Raw genomic sequence first — 16,133 nt, 5'->3', positions numbered from 1 at the left:
AGATACAAGCTTGGTTAACTCTGTTTAAAGGAGCTTCTTCTCTCTCTGTAGGTGAAAACACATTGTTTCTGGGTGTACACAGGCATAATCACTGGAGCGTTCAAACCTCGCTTGCTAGTCACGACAGCCAGAATGTTCAATTTGGTATCACACAGGTTGGAATCTCTGCAGCCGGTGGCGTGCTGTTTCGCCATCAGATACGGATCAGGGCTCAGTTAGGGCCTCGGAGGCTGTGGAGAGTTCAGTCTTGAGATAGCGTGTGAAGACGGAGGAGGGGGGGGATGTAGGAACAGTAGGAGGAGGCGGCGTGTTCTCAACACCACCGGCGTGTCTGCCCCACTTCCTCTCACCACGCCGTTCCAACCCAGCACGGCGATGGCAGAGGTTTCGCCCCGGCGCAGCGACTGCCGCCGAGGCCCCAGGACCTGAACATAACCCGGGGCAGAGAAGAGCGCCTGCACGTCTCTCAAACTAATATGCCAGCACAGCATAACACACAGCAACGCAAGGCGGAGCACAGGAGGAGAGAGCGATCTCAGCCACGGGGCAGAGGCAGGAATACTAGATGGCAAGCTCTCTGTCTTTATACGAGGCGCATTAATCCTCACAGTGGCTCCCATCTTTATTCATTCATCGGCCTGTGGTGTCCACTCAATCAGTCAGTTAAAGGCTGGCCTGATGGAGCGAGCCCTGCACACCCACCACGGCGAGGGAGGGGAGGGGAGAGGAGAGAGGAGGTTATACTCCACGCCGTATAGCCCGAGCAGACACTGCAGCACAGAGATACAAACAGAGTGGGTAGGGGAGGAAGAGGAGGAAATGTAAGTGGGGGGGGGCTCGTTTAAATAATGAGGCAAGGGGGTGGAGTGAGGTGGTGGTGTGGTAGTGTGTGGGGGGGCTGAGACAACTGGAGGTGAAAAGAGAGCAGAGATTGAGAGGTTCAGAAGTGAAGGAGGGGAGAGGAACCGTCAGTATCAAAAAAGCAAAGCGATAGGGAGAGATCCAGGACGACGACAACACCTCCACAGACTACTGAGGTATGTATGTGCGAGAGAGGCAGGCAGGCAGGGAGGGAGGGAGGTGGTGCTGGAGAGAGTGTGTGAGAGTTAGAGAGAGGGGAGGGATATCCACTGCACTGTTGTGTGACTGGAAATTTAATAGAGAGAGGGAGGGAGGGAGGCAGGAAGGCAGCAGGGGAGGGAAGAGGAGGAGGAGGAGAGAGAGAGATAGAGAGAGAGTGAGCAAGAGAGGAAGGAGCGACGCAATGCAAAAAAGCAGCAAGAGAGAGACGCTGTTGTTGGAATTACAGAGGAGCGGGACAGACAGAACCGCGAGACCCTCACTGCAGAGCAGAGTGTGGGGTTGTCTGGAGGGGGGATGGGGGGGTCAAGTGAGAGAGAACATATAGTGCATAAAGTGGAAAGAGGGCGGCCGGGGCCACGCAGAGTGTGCGGCGAGGAATGTTTAATGAGAGAGGAACAGGTTGGCCACCCTGTTGCTGCTGCTGCTGCTGCTGCTGCATCCAGACTAAACATGCAGGGGTCAGCCATTACCTCCACCCTCCACCCACCCCCCCACTCCTTTAAGTCCTCTGTGTGTGTGTGTGTGTGTGTGTGTGTGTGTGTGTGAGTGTGTGTGTGTGTGTGTGTGTGCATGTGCGATGGAGGGGGGAACACGTGTGTGAGGAGTGTGTTTGCAGGAACAGTGATGCCAGTGATGGAGAGCTGGCGTTGAGGTGGAGAGCGATCCTCTGAGTCTGGATATAGAACGTTATCAATCCAGCACTAATCACCCGTCTGAACACACACACAGACAGAGAGAGACACACACACACACACACACACACACACACACACACACACACACACATACATCCTCCTCCTCTTAACACCCTGCTGAGGTGATTGACAACTCAACCCTGATCAGAACCTGCAACCTTAACCTGACCTTACACCTCACCACCCCTCACCCTCATTAATTATGCAACCCCTCCTCTCCTCTCCCCTCCCTCCCTCTCAGTAAGCTCAATAAGAATTTCCTCCTTCGACCACCTTTACCCCCTCACCGCCGCGCACGCCACACATATGACGGGAGCTGCAGTGGCGTACAGGTGGGGCTCGGCACTGTGGTGGTGGTGCTTGAGCGTTGCCAAGGGAACCGGCCAAGCAGCAAATGTTCCCTGTGAGAAGCTGTAAACACCAACACCAACACCACCACCATACTATACTATAGAGAGCATGTGAGAAGAAAAAATAAGACTGAACTGAAATCAGTATGATCATAACAGTGGATGTTAATGAAGTCATCTCATTAATATCTAAGTCTGTGTGCAACCTGCATGTTAATGTGGACAGAAGCCACTGGTGGTGTTTACTTGCATGACGTATAAATAAAGGAGAAAAAAAGAGAAAATGGAGTGAACAGATTAAGTTGCACGCAGAGACAGTGGTGGTGGTGGTGGTGTTGGTGGTGGTGGCGGCTCCATCATCCACCTGAAGATTTCTGAGACAATTCTCATTACCAGCGGTGGCAGCGCAGCGCCTGGAAAAGGGTGAATCAATCTGAGGGAGAGGGAGAGAGTGAGAGAGAGAGAGGGGAGGAACAGTGAGGGAGACAGAGAGAGAGAGAGAGAGGAGGAGGAGAAGAAGACAGCGTCGGCGGCGGCTCTGCAGTGGAATACGCTGTTATTTGAGGGAAGGTGAGAGCTTCCTCTCTCTCTCGGAGTAAAAAAAAAAGGAAAAAAAACCCGACCGGCGCGCCGCCGCTGCTGCTGAGCGTCTTTCAGTCTGGAGGACTTTGAACGCAGCATCCTTCACGACACACTCCCAAAACAAAAAAAAAAGGTGAGAGCCTCGATGACATTCACGTTCACACTGGGCATGCAGATTGTGTGTGTGTCTTTGTGTGTGCGCGCGCTGCTCTCGTGCTGTTGTTTGTCTGGTGTGCGCGTGCGCGTTTGCTCCACGCGCAACAAACTACTAATGCGTTTTGTGGAATGGCAATCCGCATCCGTGGAGCTGATGTGCGGTGTGAAGTATCCTGTAATCCGGTGACTGCAGGGGCTTTGAAAAAGGTGGCTGATATCCAGGAATTACATGTATGACGAGACAGTGTGTGTGTGTGTTTGTGTGTGTGTGTGTGTGTGTGTGTGTGTGTGTTTGTGAGTGTGAGACAGAGACAGAGACAGGGAGATAGGTAAATATATTGATTTGCATGATGTGCACAAGTCAAACTTTTCCTCATCTCTCTCTGTTCATCTGCGTGTGTGTCAGTAACCTTGGCCATGAGAGGAGCATCCACCGGAGCACAAGCTGTTGACAGGGCTCATAACATTTGATCCGGCTCTCACTCGGGCAGGCTCCCTATTCGGGGGGGCCATTTTCACAGTGTTAATATGTGCGTTGGGCTTCAGTCGCCCTCGTTGGGCCCCCCTCCCCCCCCAGCTGATGACCCCCAAGATTTGGGGAGGGAAGAAAAAAAAAAATGCGCAGGCACCTTGCAGCTTATGCGCGGTGGGTTAAGCTCTGAGTCAGAGCCCGGGGCCCCTCCGGCTGAGAACAAGGAGCAGATAGATTAGGACTGATGAATGAAGATCTAGTGCCTCTATCTGCAACACAATGATACGGTTATGAGAGGATTTAAATGCTAATGTGCAGTGTTTCAGAGAAATCCGAACAGGGCTGGGACTGCTGGCGGGAGGAGGAGGAGGAGTAGATTGCTTGGCAGTGTGTGTGCTTTGGACCAGCTGGATGATCTCCTGAGTTTTAAGATAGAGAGAATAAGTTATTAATGGGGTGTTGGAAGGTGAAGTGGGGCACTGGGGCAGGATTAGACAAGAGAGATGGATGTGTGTGTGTGTGTGTGTGTGTGTGTGTGTGGAGGGGGGGTAGCACTGTGAGTGAGCCCCCTCCATCACCGGAGAGGAAGGAGGAAGGAGTCGTTCCTGTTGGACACATTACTGTAAGATGGCTGGTGTCATTTAAAATATTTTGTTATCCCCTCGAGCTGATCGAGCACTCCACTGTTTTGCTGCTCAGCATTTAACGTCCTGTGATTTTTATTCACGCAGCCGTATTAGATTTGAAGCTTGTTACAGCACCTGTAAACTTCTCCGCCATCAAGCAAACGACCATGACACATACCATTTACGGCCCCCCCCCCCCCCCCCCCCCCCCCCCCCCCCGCCCCCCTTCCCCCTCGCTTCACAGCACATTCTTCCCATTAGATCACAAAACAGGGCCCCGCAGATGTAAAACTTTAAGAGGACGGTAAGCTTTTATGCAGCCTGTAAAAGTATGTATTTTATCCAATCATATCTTTTGGGCTTCGTGTTGAAATAGTGAGGCTTCTTTCTCCCACAGCGGCACCGGCATTTGGCGCGAGGGGCCACGGCTTGTCACATGATATCACATTTAATGGCAAGGTCCCCTCCAGCTCGGGGCAGCGCTTCAAAATATCAAGACGTTTCCGCACTGCAAAAGAAGCGAGGCCAAAATGTCAGTGGAATTTGCTCATGTTGAACTTTGCCGCTGCCCTCCTCCCACAGGCTGCAACACAGTCGGAGCGGGCCAGGTGGCTGCTAAAAGGCAGACGTTTATGCACACAAAAGCAGGAAAGTGGTTGATTCAGCGCTTGCGAGATGTTGTTTTATGGATGTGAGTTCTTACGAGCCTGGTTCTTGGGAATTTGGTGGCAGAGAAGCTCTGCTGAATTAGTAAAAGGCCTGGAAGTGGCACAGCTCAGGTCGAACCTCCCTTTCAAAGCCTGGAGAATCAAAGTCTCCTGACTCTTGATATGCATGTTATTAAAATTGAACAATGTCATGATTAACCAGGAAAGGTTAACACGGATGCAGGTGGAATGTTTTATTCAGCTTGTTTGCCCTTTAAGGATTCTACACCTGCAACAGGCTCCATGTTTGGACTGCTCCACTGGCGAGCTGGCAAGGGCTTCTTCTGAGTACGATGTGGTCATATGTGCGCCATGTGGGAGCAGCACGGACGCCAAAAAGAAGTTGTTTTAGAAGAGGGTTTAAACATGTTGAAAGCTGTTTCCAGTACGTCAGTGACGAGGAAGAGTAACAGAAACAACATAATGACTATACAATACACAAGTTTGATCAAAGTTTCTTAAAATCAACCCAATATCTACTTTTAATGCGCCATGTTTTAGCGTCATATGACGTCAACTCGTCAACTAATGAGGGCATTCTTGAGAATTTCCGCACTCGGGAAACGCACAGCGAGCTCTTTACTGTGGTTGACCAAAGACAATACTTTTGTTGCTGAACCTTTTCACAATTAAAACAGCCAATCTGCTTTTTTTTATTCCTCAGCGACTGAACTACTAAAACAAAGGATATCCTGAACCTTTGAACTCAGAATTTTGACATTTACAATATTGATGAGGTTAGACTTATTTTCTTTCCCATAACTGAATAAATAAGCTGTTCTCAGAGGAAAAAAAAAGTTTTCTTTTTGAGCTAGAACCTAGACAGATGGCAGGGTCCGCCAAATTTAAACAAAGTAAAACAGTATGAAACTGTGTTGTCCTTTACAGTCATTTTGTTTATTCAGTCACCACGAAAAGAAGAGAGTTTGTTTAAAGGCATATAAACAATCCTTCTCTTCTGACTAAAATGTCCTCTCTAAAACTACGTACTGCACCTTTAATTTGCCAAACGCAAACACACACATGTCCCACAAATACAAGCGCCAACTCCTTCCCGTGTCGCAAATTAAGCCCCGGCTGAGCGATTTCAGTCATTTGAGGAATCAGGCCAGGCTGCTCTTTAATTTTCCGAGGCACACCACTTATGCATGGCCGATGAGCTTGATGAAAACAAGCAAGCAGGTTAACAGGGACATGGTAAATTACACCTGCACACCTGGCCTAGAGGGAAGGTGTGACTTTGAGATAATGCTCAGCCCCCATACCGCTCCGACGCTGCTGGAATTGTGGTAGCCGCTGCGGATTATTTCCGGGGGGAGAGACGTGGAAAAGTCACAGCAAATCCTCCCGAAAACAAACACGCAAGGTGGGAAAGGGCTGGAGAGGAGTCCGGCATATAAATGATACTGCCCTAAAATATTGCCCAATGTCAACTATCTTGTGCGTCTCTGAAGCGAAGCCGCTCTGCTTCCAATCTGGTTAAAGTATGGTTCGCCTTTTCCTCGTCCCCTTACTGTACGTAAAAGGACAAAGGACTGCATTAATTCTGAGGGACGACTCTGTCGCAACATTAGAATGCAAAGAGAGTAACTGTTGCCCTAAATTTGGTGTCTGCGTCCGTTTGTGCATGCATATGTGTTTACGCACACGCTCATGTCTCAGGCAGCGAGCGAGGGCGGGACAGATTATAGATGACACTAAAACTGCTCTAATCAGGGCAAGCTGGTCGCTGATCTCTTCATAGAGCGAGGTTGTCAGTGATTGATGGCCGCACGACTTGCTGATGTACACAGGTTGAAGGGTGAAGAGAGAGAGAGAGAGTGTCGCTCATCAGCCGACGAGAAAAAGCTGAGGATTGTGGGAACAACCTCCGGCTGTCTCTTAATAATGCAGCACGACGATGCCCCCCCCCCCCCCCCCCCCCCTACCCCCCCCCCAACTGAGACGCTGGGATCATATCACACATGTCCCTGCCGGTCGCCACGTGCTCACGCCGTGCCTCAAACCCCGGGACGGGAGATCTGAGATTCTGTTTTTGCGCATGATATAACACAATTTGAATGTGGGTAACCTGGGGGGCTGGGACTGCATGAGCACTGACCCGTCCTCGGCAGAAATGCGAAGCGGCCCATGATGGCGGGGTGGATATAATTAGCTGTGATTGGTTTGATTGAGTCCCCCCGTCCAGGCCTGGGTGTTGGCCCTTTGGGGATCATGATGGCTGTCCGGGCATTAATTATTGAATAATAGTTGGAAGAATGGCAATGGTTAATGACACAAAATGAATGCTATAATCCATTGAATTGACATAATTAGAAATGGCGAGATTTCCCCCGAGGAATATATTCTCGTCGTGACCCAAAGTGCAGAGGGACGCCTGAAAAATGGACACGGGGCGATTCCTTTCCCTCATGAGCTCATGAATGTGCCGTGAGAGAGCGGACGAGGCGGTGCCCGGCCAAATATCCGATCATGTGTTAGTAAAGATGGTTTAAAAGAAGTAGCGACTCATCGCAGAGAAGCAGTCAGGACACGGCTCGGTTCAGGCCGTTTGAAATGAGCTGGCCAGAGAGAGCGGTCAGCCCTGCGTGTCTCATATTGAGTTTGGCAAAGAGGAGCGATATTATCTTCTCCTGGTTAGATTAAGTATTAGTAAATGTGATTGGCTAATGAAGGCGGTCAGGCCTCAGTGACCACCACGCTTTGCAGCCACTGCCGGCTTGGCTGCATATAGGCACAGAGTCTTGAGGGAGTTTGTTTCGGGTCACTGGCGGCATAAGAGCTCAATACAGCATTGCAGAGTCAGGCTGGGGCCTTTTCCTCTGTCTGCCTCACTGACTGGCTGGAGGCACAACCGTAGTAGCATACTGATGCTGACGATGATGACAGTATAAATATTGATGATATAGATGGCAGCAGAAGCCGTAAACATGAAATTATAACCCTTAATGACCAAAGTGTGACGCTTAACAGTTTTTCTCTCTCTCTCTCTCTCTCTCTCTCTCTCTCTCTCTCTCTGCGTTGTGTTTTTGTTTTTGTTCGCTCGCTGTGATTCAAGCCTGACACAGACAGGTTTGGCTTTCACGGGCGCTCGGAGGGATCACGATGAGACGCCTGGAGCGGAGTGTGGGCGCACTGTCGCACAAGATGACACGTAATCAGACGTCCTTTTTTGGATCCTTATTGGAGCCTGTCGTGTTTTTTAAGGAAGGGGTGGAGGTGGAGGTGGAGGTGCTGATGTCACGGTGAGATGGTGGCTCCAGAGGAGGAGGATGAGACATGCCAGCAATGGTCCCTGGAGGCCGCTAACAGCCACAGAGGAGGTAGTTAGTGAAGGTACGCGCCGTTGCTGTGATAAATCACAGATCCAGCCGCGTGGTTAGGACGATTACTCTCAGTGCCATCACGTGAACCTGTACATGCCTTCACTGTTTGTTTTCCCGCTCCCCAGACTCCCAGCGTTGTGTGTAGAGTGTTGACTCAGTTGTACTAGTTTATTTATATATTTGCCCCTCTTGCACTTTTCTCTTGTGGTACCTTTGGATTGGGTGGTGCAGCGATGAGGCGGTCAGGCTCATATTTCCCTGTGTGGACTATTGAAACAACAGCTGTTGATAGGTATGTTAGCGGTGTCATACCTGGAGCACAAGTGAGTCCTAAATTTATTTTTTTCTTAGAAGTTGGAAAAAATTTTCCTTTCAGTTGTGTTCCTGTGGTGACTTACATCCAATAATATATCAAACTCACAGGTGACCAGGGGGACATGTCCCCACCACTTTTTGAAATGGACAATTGAGCCCCCATCACTTTTTATAACCATAATTTGTTGAACATGTCCTGAAACATAAAATGGACCTGATGCTGTTTTTTGGGTGGAATTATGACGTCATGTTAACCGAGGAACTAAAACTTTCTTTACTGTAAAATAAGGCTAAGTAACAGCAACAACCCGTCCAGGAAAAGTGTCATTTTTATTAGAAAGTAGTTCAAGAAATCAGAATGCAGATCACATTAGATGGTAGCCAGCTGGCTTGTGTAGCTAAGGTTTGCAACAAGTGACCCGTAGACTGTAACCAGAAGTTCATTAAAAGTCATACCTGAATAAAAATAAAGATAACGTGCTGAATTAGTGCTTTGGTAAAAGTGAAAGTCACCAAAACAAATAGTACTTAAGTAACATACTTTTATACTATTTCAGAGTGTCTTCTAGCAATACATGAATGTACTTAGTTATCTTAGGTACAAATAACAGGATATTATAGATATATTTACATATATGTACTGTATGTACTGTTATGTATGCTAACCAGCTTGCCCCAAGCTACTCTGTGAGCCAGGAGGTGATGGTCCGACAGTAAACAACTCTAACATCCCCCCGGCGCTCTGGAGTCCACCAATTGGTAGCTGCACGGCTAATTGAGCTAACTAGCTAATGGCAGCTTCTCTAAGCGTTGTATTGCACCTTTAACTGTAAGTTAAGCATTTTATTAGCAATACTCATTATAAAGTGTTACTCAATCTGACAAATAACTCGTAGCTAAAGCTATCAAGTTCAATATATGCCACCATGATGTAGCGCAGAGGAAATATAATGCTGCAGAAAAATGGAAATACTCAAGTAAAGTATCTCAAAATTGCACTTAGGTAATGTACTTGAGTAAATGTCCCTAGTTACGTTCCATCGCTGGCTGTAGATCACAGTAATTGTGTCAGTTATCAGTGGGAAATGTCGCCTCGTGGAAGTTTTGTGAGGCAGACGCAGACTCGATCCAGGGACCTTTTTCCCATCACACTGCAGGGTTTTCTGAACTGACGCCCCGCTATGGGAGCTGCAGAGCAGGGCCGCGGACGCCCCGAGCCCCCGCCGACGTGACAGAGACACGCAAGACGGTGAGTGGTTACTATGGCAGGTTACTATGGCAACCTCAGGTCTCTGTGAGAGCTTCCATTTCGCACAGCGTGGGAGAGAGAGGGAGAGAGACTGAGGGGTGGAGAGAAGAACCCGCAGAGAGGAGAAGGGTGGAGAAATCAGCAGAGGAGGTGAGGTGTGGAAATAAACATGCCTTTAGGTGTAGGGGAAGGGGGAAAAAAAAGGGGGGGGGGGGGGCGGATACGGAGGAGAGAGGAGGGGGTGGAGGGGAGTGTGAAGGAGGCAAAGTGATGGAGAGGTGTAAGTGATGGGGTGAGATTGAGGTGTGAGAGGAGCAGATCGAAGGGCAGCGGAGACGGTCACGTGGCCCCGTTAGACCAGATCTGCACTGCATCCACGAGCACGCCGGAGCATTTCAACGTCGGCTTGTAATCACTGGCTGCCGCACAGTGTGTCTCCACTATCTCCTCCTTCTCCTTTCTCCCCCCCCCCCCCCTCACCTCTCTTGATGTAGTTGGCGCGGCGCTCGGCTGCGAGAGACACTGTGTCAGTCTTGGTGACTGGTCTCCATGGAGACGTCCATCAGTCAGTCCGTGTCAGTGTTCTGTGGGCAAAGCCTTATCGTGTTTGTCAGTGTGAGTGTTTATCTGTCTGTGTATTAGTCAGTGTGTCACTCATGGGGAAGGCTGGGGCGAGGCCTGAATGGATGGAGGCCAGCGGAGTGTGTCTTATCACGCATGCACGCACCACCGCTTGCTTGTTTGTTTGGAGGACAACGGCCATTTATACATAAAAACTGTAAAGTCAGGAGTACAGTCATGGAGCAGGACAGACGGACACACTATTAAAGCTTATTCAGCACTGCTCCATGTGTTGCACTGCACCGTCTGAATGTTTGTTTCCTTTTTTCACTCCTGAAATCCTAATTAAACCCTGAGCCCTGTTACAGTTTTAAAATCTGTTGGCTGTACGCTGCAGAGAGCTGCTGATGTTGCACTACTCCTCTTTTCTTCTGCGTCTCTTTAAAGGGGCACTCTGTAGTTTTGGGGATGAAATGTTAATCAGAAGAGAACGATCTTCATTGAACATTTTTTTTTAATGCCTCAACAAACTTGATAAACAGACTGACCTTAAACGACAACACAATTTCATACTGTTTTACTTTGTTTATATGTGGCGGACCCTGCCACCATTCTAGCTTCAAACGGTGTTCCGGGGACCTTAGTTTCCACTGAGAGCACCTTGTTTAATCAGTTATGGAATAAAGGAATATTTCTGGGATTGTTTTATTACCTCATTTTTAAATTCTGTGTTTGATTTCTTCTCCCCAAAAAAAGTGCCACAACATGCCAGCTGACACTGTCACAAAATTATGTTACTGATTCATTAAAGTGCCACAATGCTTTTTTTGTGTAATTCTGCAGTCTTTGCAAAGCCAGCTAAAGATGCCAGGGCCCTGGTGTGCAACTATTTTAAAATCTATCAAATGTGCCTCGACATTTATGGTTTGGACTGGTGCGCCTGAAACGTGGTGTTTTGTTTTTGTTGTTGTTGTTGTTATTATTGTTATTTCTTGTTACTGTGATTTTAGAAAAAAAAAATACACTTGTAAAATATATTACTGGGTGCACCAAAATGAAAAATTCAGGAACACCAGTGTAACCAGTCCAAAAATGTTAGTCTAGAGCCCTGGATACACAGATGACAATCATACAGTCGACATCATAATTATTTCTAGTCAGCTGAGTTGTTATAATATTTGCATACAAGTTTTCACTTGTCCCCATATTTCTATTTTCTGTTTTTTTTTTTTTTTCTCCTTTTTTTTTTTTACCTCCAAAGAACTAGAAAAATGTTGCTGGCGCCTGACTCTCCTGTATATTTTGTTGTTTACCTACCGTGTTCTAGCAGTCAGCATCAAGTGCCGTACATTCTTTGATTCAGGAGAGCCTTAAGTTTCAGTCGGGTTCATATAAAGTCCAAATTTTACATAGAATCTCAGACGAATTTACCAGAATTTAAAAACACATCAGTCAAAATGTTGGTGTTTTTTTCCCTTTAAACTGAGATGTAGACTCAGGGAGTTTATTCTTCATATTTAAAAAGATGTGCGTTTTTAAACATTACATATTGTCTACATCTGACCCTTTCTAAAACAAGTTAGTCACTTATTAGATTATTATCATATTACATGTAGATGCATCTTAAAAAAACATTCAGAGAATAGAGAAAGGTTATCAAATCATAACAGAGGACATGAAGCAAAGCTGACTTTTTTCAGAGAAATATATTTTATGTTAAACACAAACAACAAAAGTAGTGCGGCTACAGCCGTTTCCTGTTGGCCCAGGGGAAGAAACTGCGTGGGTTCCCTTCACCGATCGATGTGATGTCATTGCGGTCACTACTGAGCCCCCAAATGCCCAAACAAGACATGTCTTTTTCTGGTTGTTGCAGTTATCACATTTATTTTTGCCTTTATTCTCATTCTTTGTCTAGACTACAAAGCATAAAAAGAGGCCACAACTCTGTCTGCAGGATCCTGCATGACAACCTTGACTTCGACCTTGAGTAGTGAAGCAACACGTGTGACGACTTTACTTATCGTCATTACAAACAAGTGTGTGTGCACTTTAAAAAGGTGCTCAGGTGGAGCAGTTGGGCTGAGTGTGTGTGTGTGTGTGTGTGTGAGTGAGACTTGACTTAATGTTAACTTTAAAATACTGTTAACTCCAAAGTGCTGCTGCTGCACAGCATCAGTGAAGTGAAGTGAAGCGACTTCCCGCTCCAATTAGAGAATCAGTTAGCTGTGTCCTGGTATGTGCCTCTGCACCACCTAAATTGTGCAAACTATAAAGCCCCTCAGATGGAGAAATGCATTACACTTTTTCCATTTGCACCGCTGAAGGATCAAATATTTACTGTAAATGCTCCCCCAGAGAGTCTCCGAGATGTAACCGTAGTAGGAAATGGTGCTAAATATTAAATCTGGCAGAGCACAATGTGTTTTAGTCAAATATTTGTATTTTTAAGGTTTGTGTGGGAGTAGTTGTAATTGCTGTAATTGCCAAGCCCCATTTCTTTGTGCTGCTGTGAAACATTCTCCATGAAACTAATGATATCTATTTCAACAATTTATAGTAGTCATCATTAATAAATGGTAAATTTATAGCTAATTAAACTTGGCTTAATAGTTATTTCACTTCTAACAAAGAATAAAATCATTTTAAAAACATTTATCAAGCAATTGTTTGTTGCTGATTTGTAACTGAACCGACTTTCAGGTTCATAATTGTATTTTAGGTTACTACTAGAACAGGTTTACTATATACCCCACCTGTCTGCTCTATTTTAGCTCCTGTGCCTTTAAGGCCCCTCCTCCTGAACAGTCTCAGTCTCCCCTGATTGGTCAGCTAACACGTACCTGAGTCACCACCCCTAACAACATCAATTCCTACTTGCCAAACTAGCCGTTATAGCCATAAATGATGCACATGAAGTTCTTTTTTACTTTTTGAAAAAACAAGAAAAGGCATATTAGGTCTTCTTTAACTTAAGTTAGATTAACTATAAATGTACTATTTATTAATTATGGCTATTATAAAATGTTGCCATCTTTTGTTTATGTTTATAAAAGCCGACATCTTCATCATCAAACATTAAGCTCTTACTTGTGAGTCAATGAAAGAAAACCACAGTTTTATCCAAACAAAAACAGATTTTCTCTCTCTCAACAAATGCGTCCTGTTATATTGCCAGGAGAGCAAACAGACATGTGAAAGAAATCAATGGATTGTTTCAGACAATGACTCTCATGTTAATTCAGATGATGATAGATTTGTGTGTGTGTGAGCAAATTGTATTTTGTCCCTTATCTTTATTTGTAATCTGAACACATTTTTAAAGCAACCTCTGCTCATATAAGTGATACACAGGCGTGAGCATAGAGTCCTGTAGCTTGTACTCTCAGATATATTACAGCAACTTTTTTTTATTTTTTATCATAAGATACACACACTGAGTGCAGCACAAGCTGACCCCATCAGAGCAATGTCACAGAGCACACATCGCATGGAGTCAGAGTTGACACGCCACAGTTTGACCTCCCGAAAGCAATCGCACGCACACACCCTCTCATGCTTTCTCCTGAGCGGAGAAAGAAAAAAAAAGGAAAGCGAGGGCAGCGTGAAATGCTGAACCAAGTCCTCCTCTCCAAAACAGCTGGGAGCAACAAACGCTCAGCTCAGAAACACTGGGAAAGGGTTTCAGATCAACCAAGAAATCGTGCAGTTTACACTTGCTCTGTAAATGGCTGAGAGACATTTTGATTAGCTGCTGGCTTTGGCTTCCTCCCCCCCTCTGCACGCAGGAACCCAGTGTATCAACACACTTAACAACCTTAAACACGGATTAATTGTTACGCGAGAATCAGCGTCCTGACCAGGCAGCGCCACAGAACGGACAGTAATAACTGGATTTTTATTTGAAGTCTAGAGCTGGCACAGTGAATGTGAAGATGTTAACATTAAAAAAGACTTTTATCCCAGCATGTAATGACAAGTACTATGAAGCCCCCAGTTAGGGATTTGAACATGTGGGGGTATGTAATGTGATGTCTGTTAATGGGAGTGCTTTAGCAGGGTGATGAACACAGTGACTTTTAATCTGCAGCTCTTGGCCCCCTCTGAAGGAGAGGAGGTCCCCGCTCCTGTAGGAGCAGTTGTGAATAGATCAGAGCTTCTCTCTGCATCCTGCATCCTAATGAGAGCAACGGCGCGTCTTTGGACATTTTGAGTGGGAGGGCGAGGTAGGAGACAGATACAGTGCAGAGGGGGCTGCAGTATATCCTATTTGACAAGGATGAGCGGTGATTAAAAATGTGGAACGCCGAATGCTCCGGTTTAAGGAACCTCATCAGGCTGTTTGTGCCGGTTTCTAAAAATAAGCGCTCATTGTAATATTGCTCCAATAACCGAACAAAAAACGGTGGTTGCAGGGAAAACAAGCGCTAAAATGTGAGGGTGTAGCTGCACGTCCTGTCATGAGATCACATTAAGAGGCTTAATAAGTACACGGGGAGGAAATGAGGAGGAGTTTCTGTCTAATTAATAGTTTATCAGACAATCAGGAGCTCAATTGACCTTCTGTACAGTCAGTTGAGGGGTACGGAATGACAGATTAGCTCAAGTGCTAACAAGGCATCAAAAGTGCGTTCACTGCAGTATGGATATGTATTACAGAAAGATTAAACCATATACCTGTGTACAAGAAATCAGTCTTATCATGAAGCCTGTGGTAATCCTATATTAAGGAAATACAGCTTAACTAGATGGGGACTCCGTTAGTTCAGTTAGTCAAGTCCCTGGAAGCCCCAAGACCCTGAATTGCTTTAAAAACACTTTATTTACACCTGAACGTGTCGCTGTAGCTGCTAAGCTAAACGTGTTAGCAGTCCTGTCTGAACTGGGTGCAGGAGTTTGACTGCAAGCCAAGGGTGTAAATATCATCTTTTCAAATGAATTTAGGATCCCGGTGCTTCCGAAGGCTTGGATCACGCCAGAGAAGCTGTATGGAGCCATTTTTTTTTCCCCATCCCCGTCTACTTTAGTTGACTATGAACAAACTTTCCTTTCGAGGTGAACTCTTCTTAAACACAAGTATCTGGAAGGACTTCAAAGTAAATGGGACTTTGAGAGCATCTTGTTTCCTAAATTTGACACATTTCCATCCATAACTGAATGTTCACATAGTTATATGATCAGAGGTGGATGGTGAAAAAAAAGAGGAGACTACTGGGAGGAAAGTGTCGACATAGTGGTGTGCCATCGAATCACTATAACTTTGCCAAGGCTGCACAATCTGTCAACTATTTGTATAAAATGTATCCGCCTGCCGAGCCAGATATGTATCAAAAATACACACAGTGATAGAATATTGCGAGATGTATCCAATGTTTTTTTAATTAAGTCAATTTGTTCATGAGCAATAAACTGAACTGTTAAGAAATGTCCTTAAAACACATTTCCTGGATCTGCATCAAAAACCAATTACTTGTTCCTTGGCCATTTGCTCTGTCTTCTAATTTCAATAGTTTCAAATTCATCCTCCAAATTAACAGACATAGAAAAAAGAAAACGTATTTCTTTTTCCTTCACAGGTTCTGGTTTTAAAATAACAGTTTTGCCTATTTTTGGCTTTAATTTCTTAACAATGTTTTGTTCACAGACTGAAAATGAAAATACTGTTGTACCGATGACAGTCCTGGTCCGTTTTCAAAGGAGTTTATTGTCAAAAATTCATTAATCTAAGTGATACTGAACCAAATTTGAAGAGGCTCTATCATTTTTCTCACCTCTTTGTGGTGTTTTTTTTTAGACCGGTATTTTGCCTGCTGCTTCTTCAGAATGCAATATTTTGATTGTGACTTTAAAGTCCTTTGACACAGATTCCGTATTCTTCATAATCTGTGCACAGGAGTCTGTAAGTAATTGTAAAACATAGCTCAGGATCAGAGATCGACAGTATTTAATTACTTTGTAGTATTCTGTCAGTTATATTTGGTCTGGCCAAACACAATAACATGTAATTTGTA

At 45.7% G+C, this 16,133-nt stretch overlaps 1 protein-coding gene across 3 annotated transcripts in view; it reads left to right on the top strand.

Moving 5' to 3' along the window:
- Nucleotides 1–899: 899 nt before the first annotated feature.
- lrrc4ba (leucine rich repeat containing 4Ba) overlaps nt 900–16,133 on the top strand; it is a 38,834-nt gene continuing 23,600 nt past the window's right edge. Inside the window, exon 1 of one of the 3 annotated variants that reach the window (XM_030407963.1) lies at nt 900–1,037. The gene's annotated coding sequence lies outside the window, so the exon portion shown is untranslated. Of the gene's footprint in view, nt 1,038–2,283; nt 2,844–7,907; nt 8,008–16,133 lie in introns of those variants that run through there. The other 2 variants (XM_030407961.1, XM_030407964.1) reach the window with 2 other exon arrangements.

The sequence above is a fragment of the Sparus aurata genome, chromosome 23, assembly GCF_900880675.1.
Source record: "Sparus aurata chromosome 23, fSpaAur1.1, whole genome shotgun sequence".
Lineage (NCBI taxonomy): Eukaryota > Metazoa > Chordata > Actinopteri > Spariformes > Sparidae > Sparus > Sparus aurata.
The sequence above is the reverse complement of the archived record's forward strand: the minus strand, read 5'-3'. Positions and strand labels throughout refer to the sequence as shown.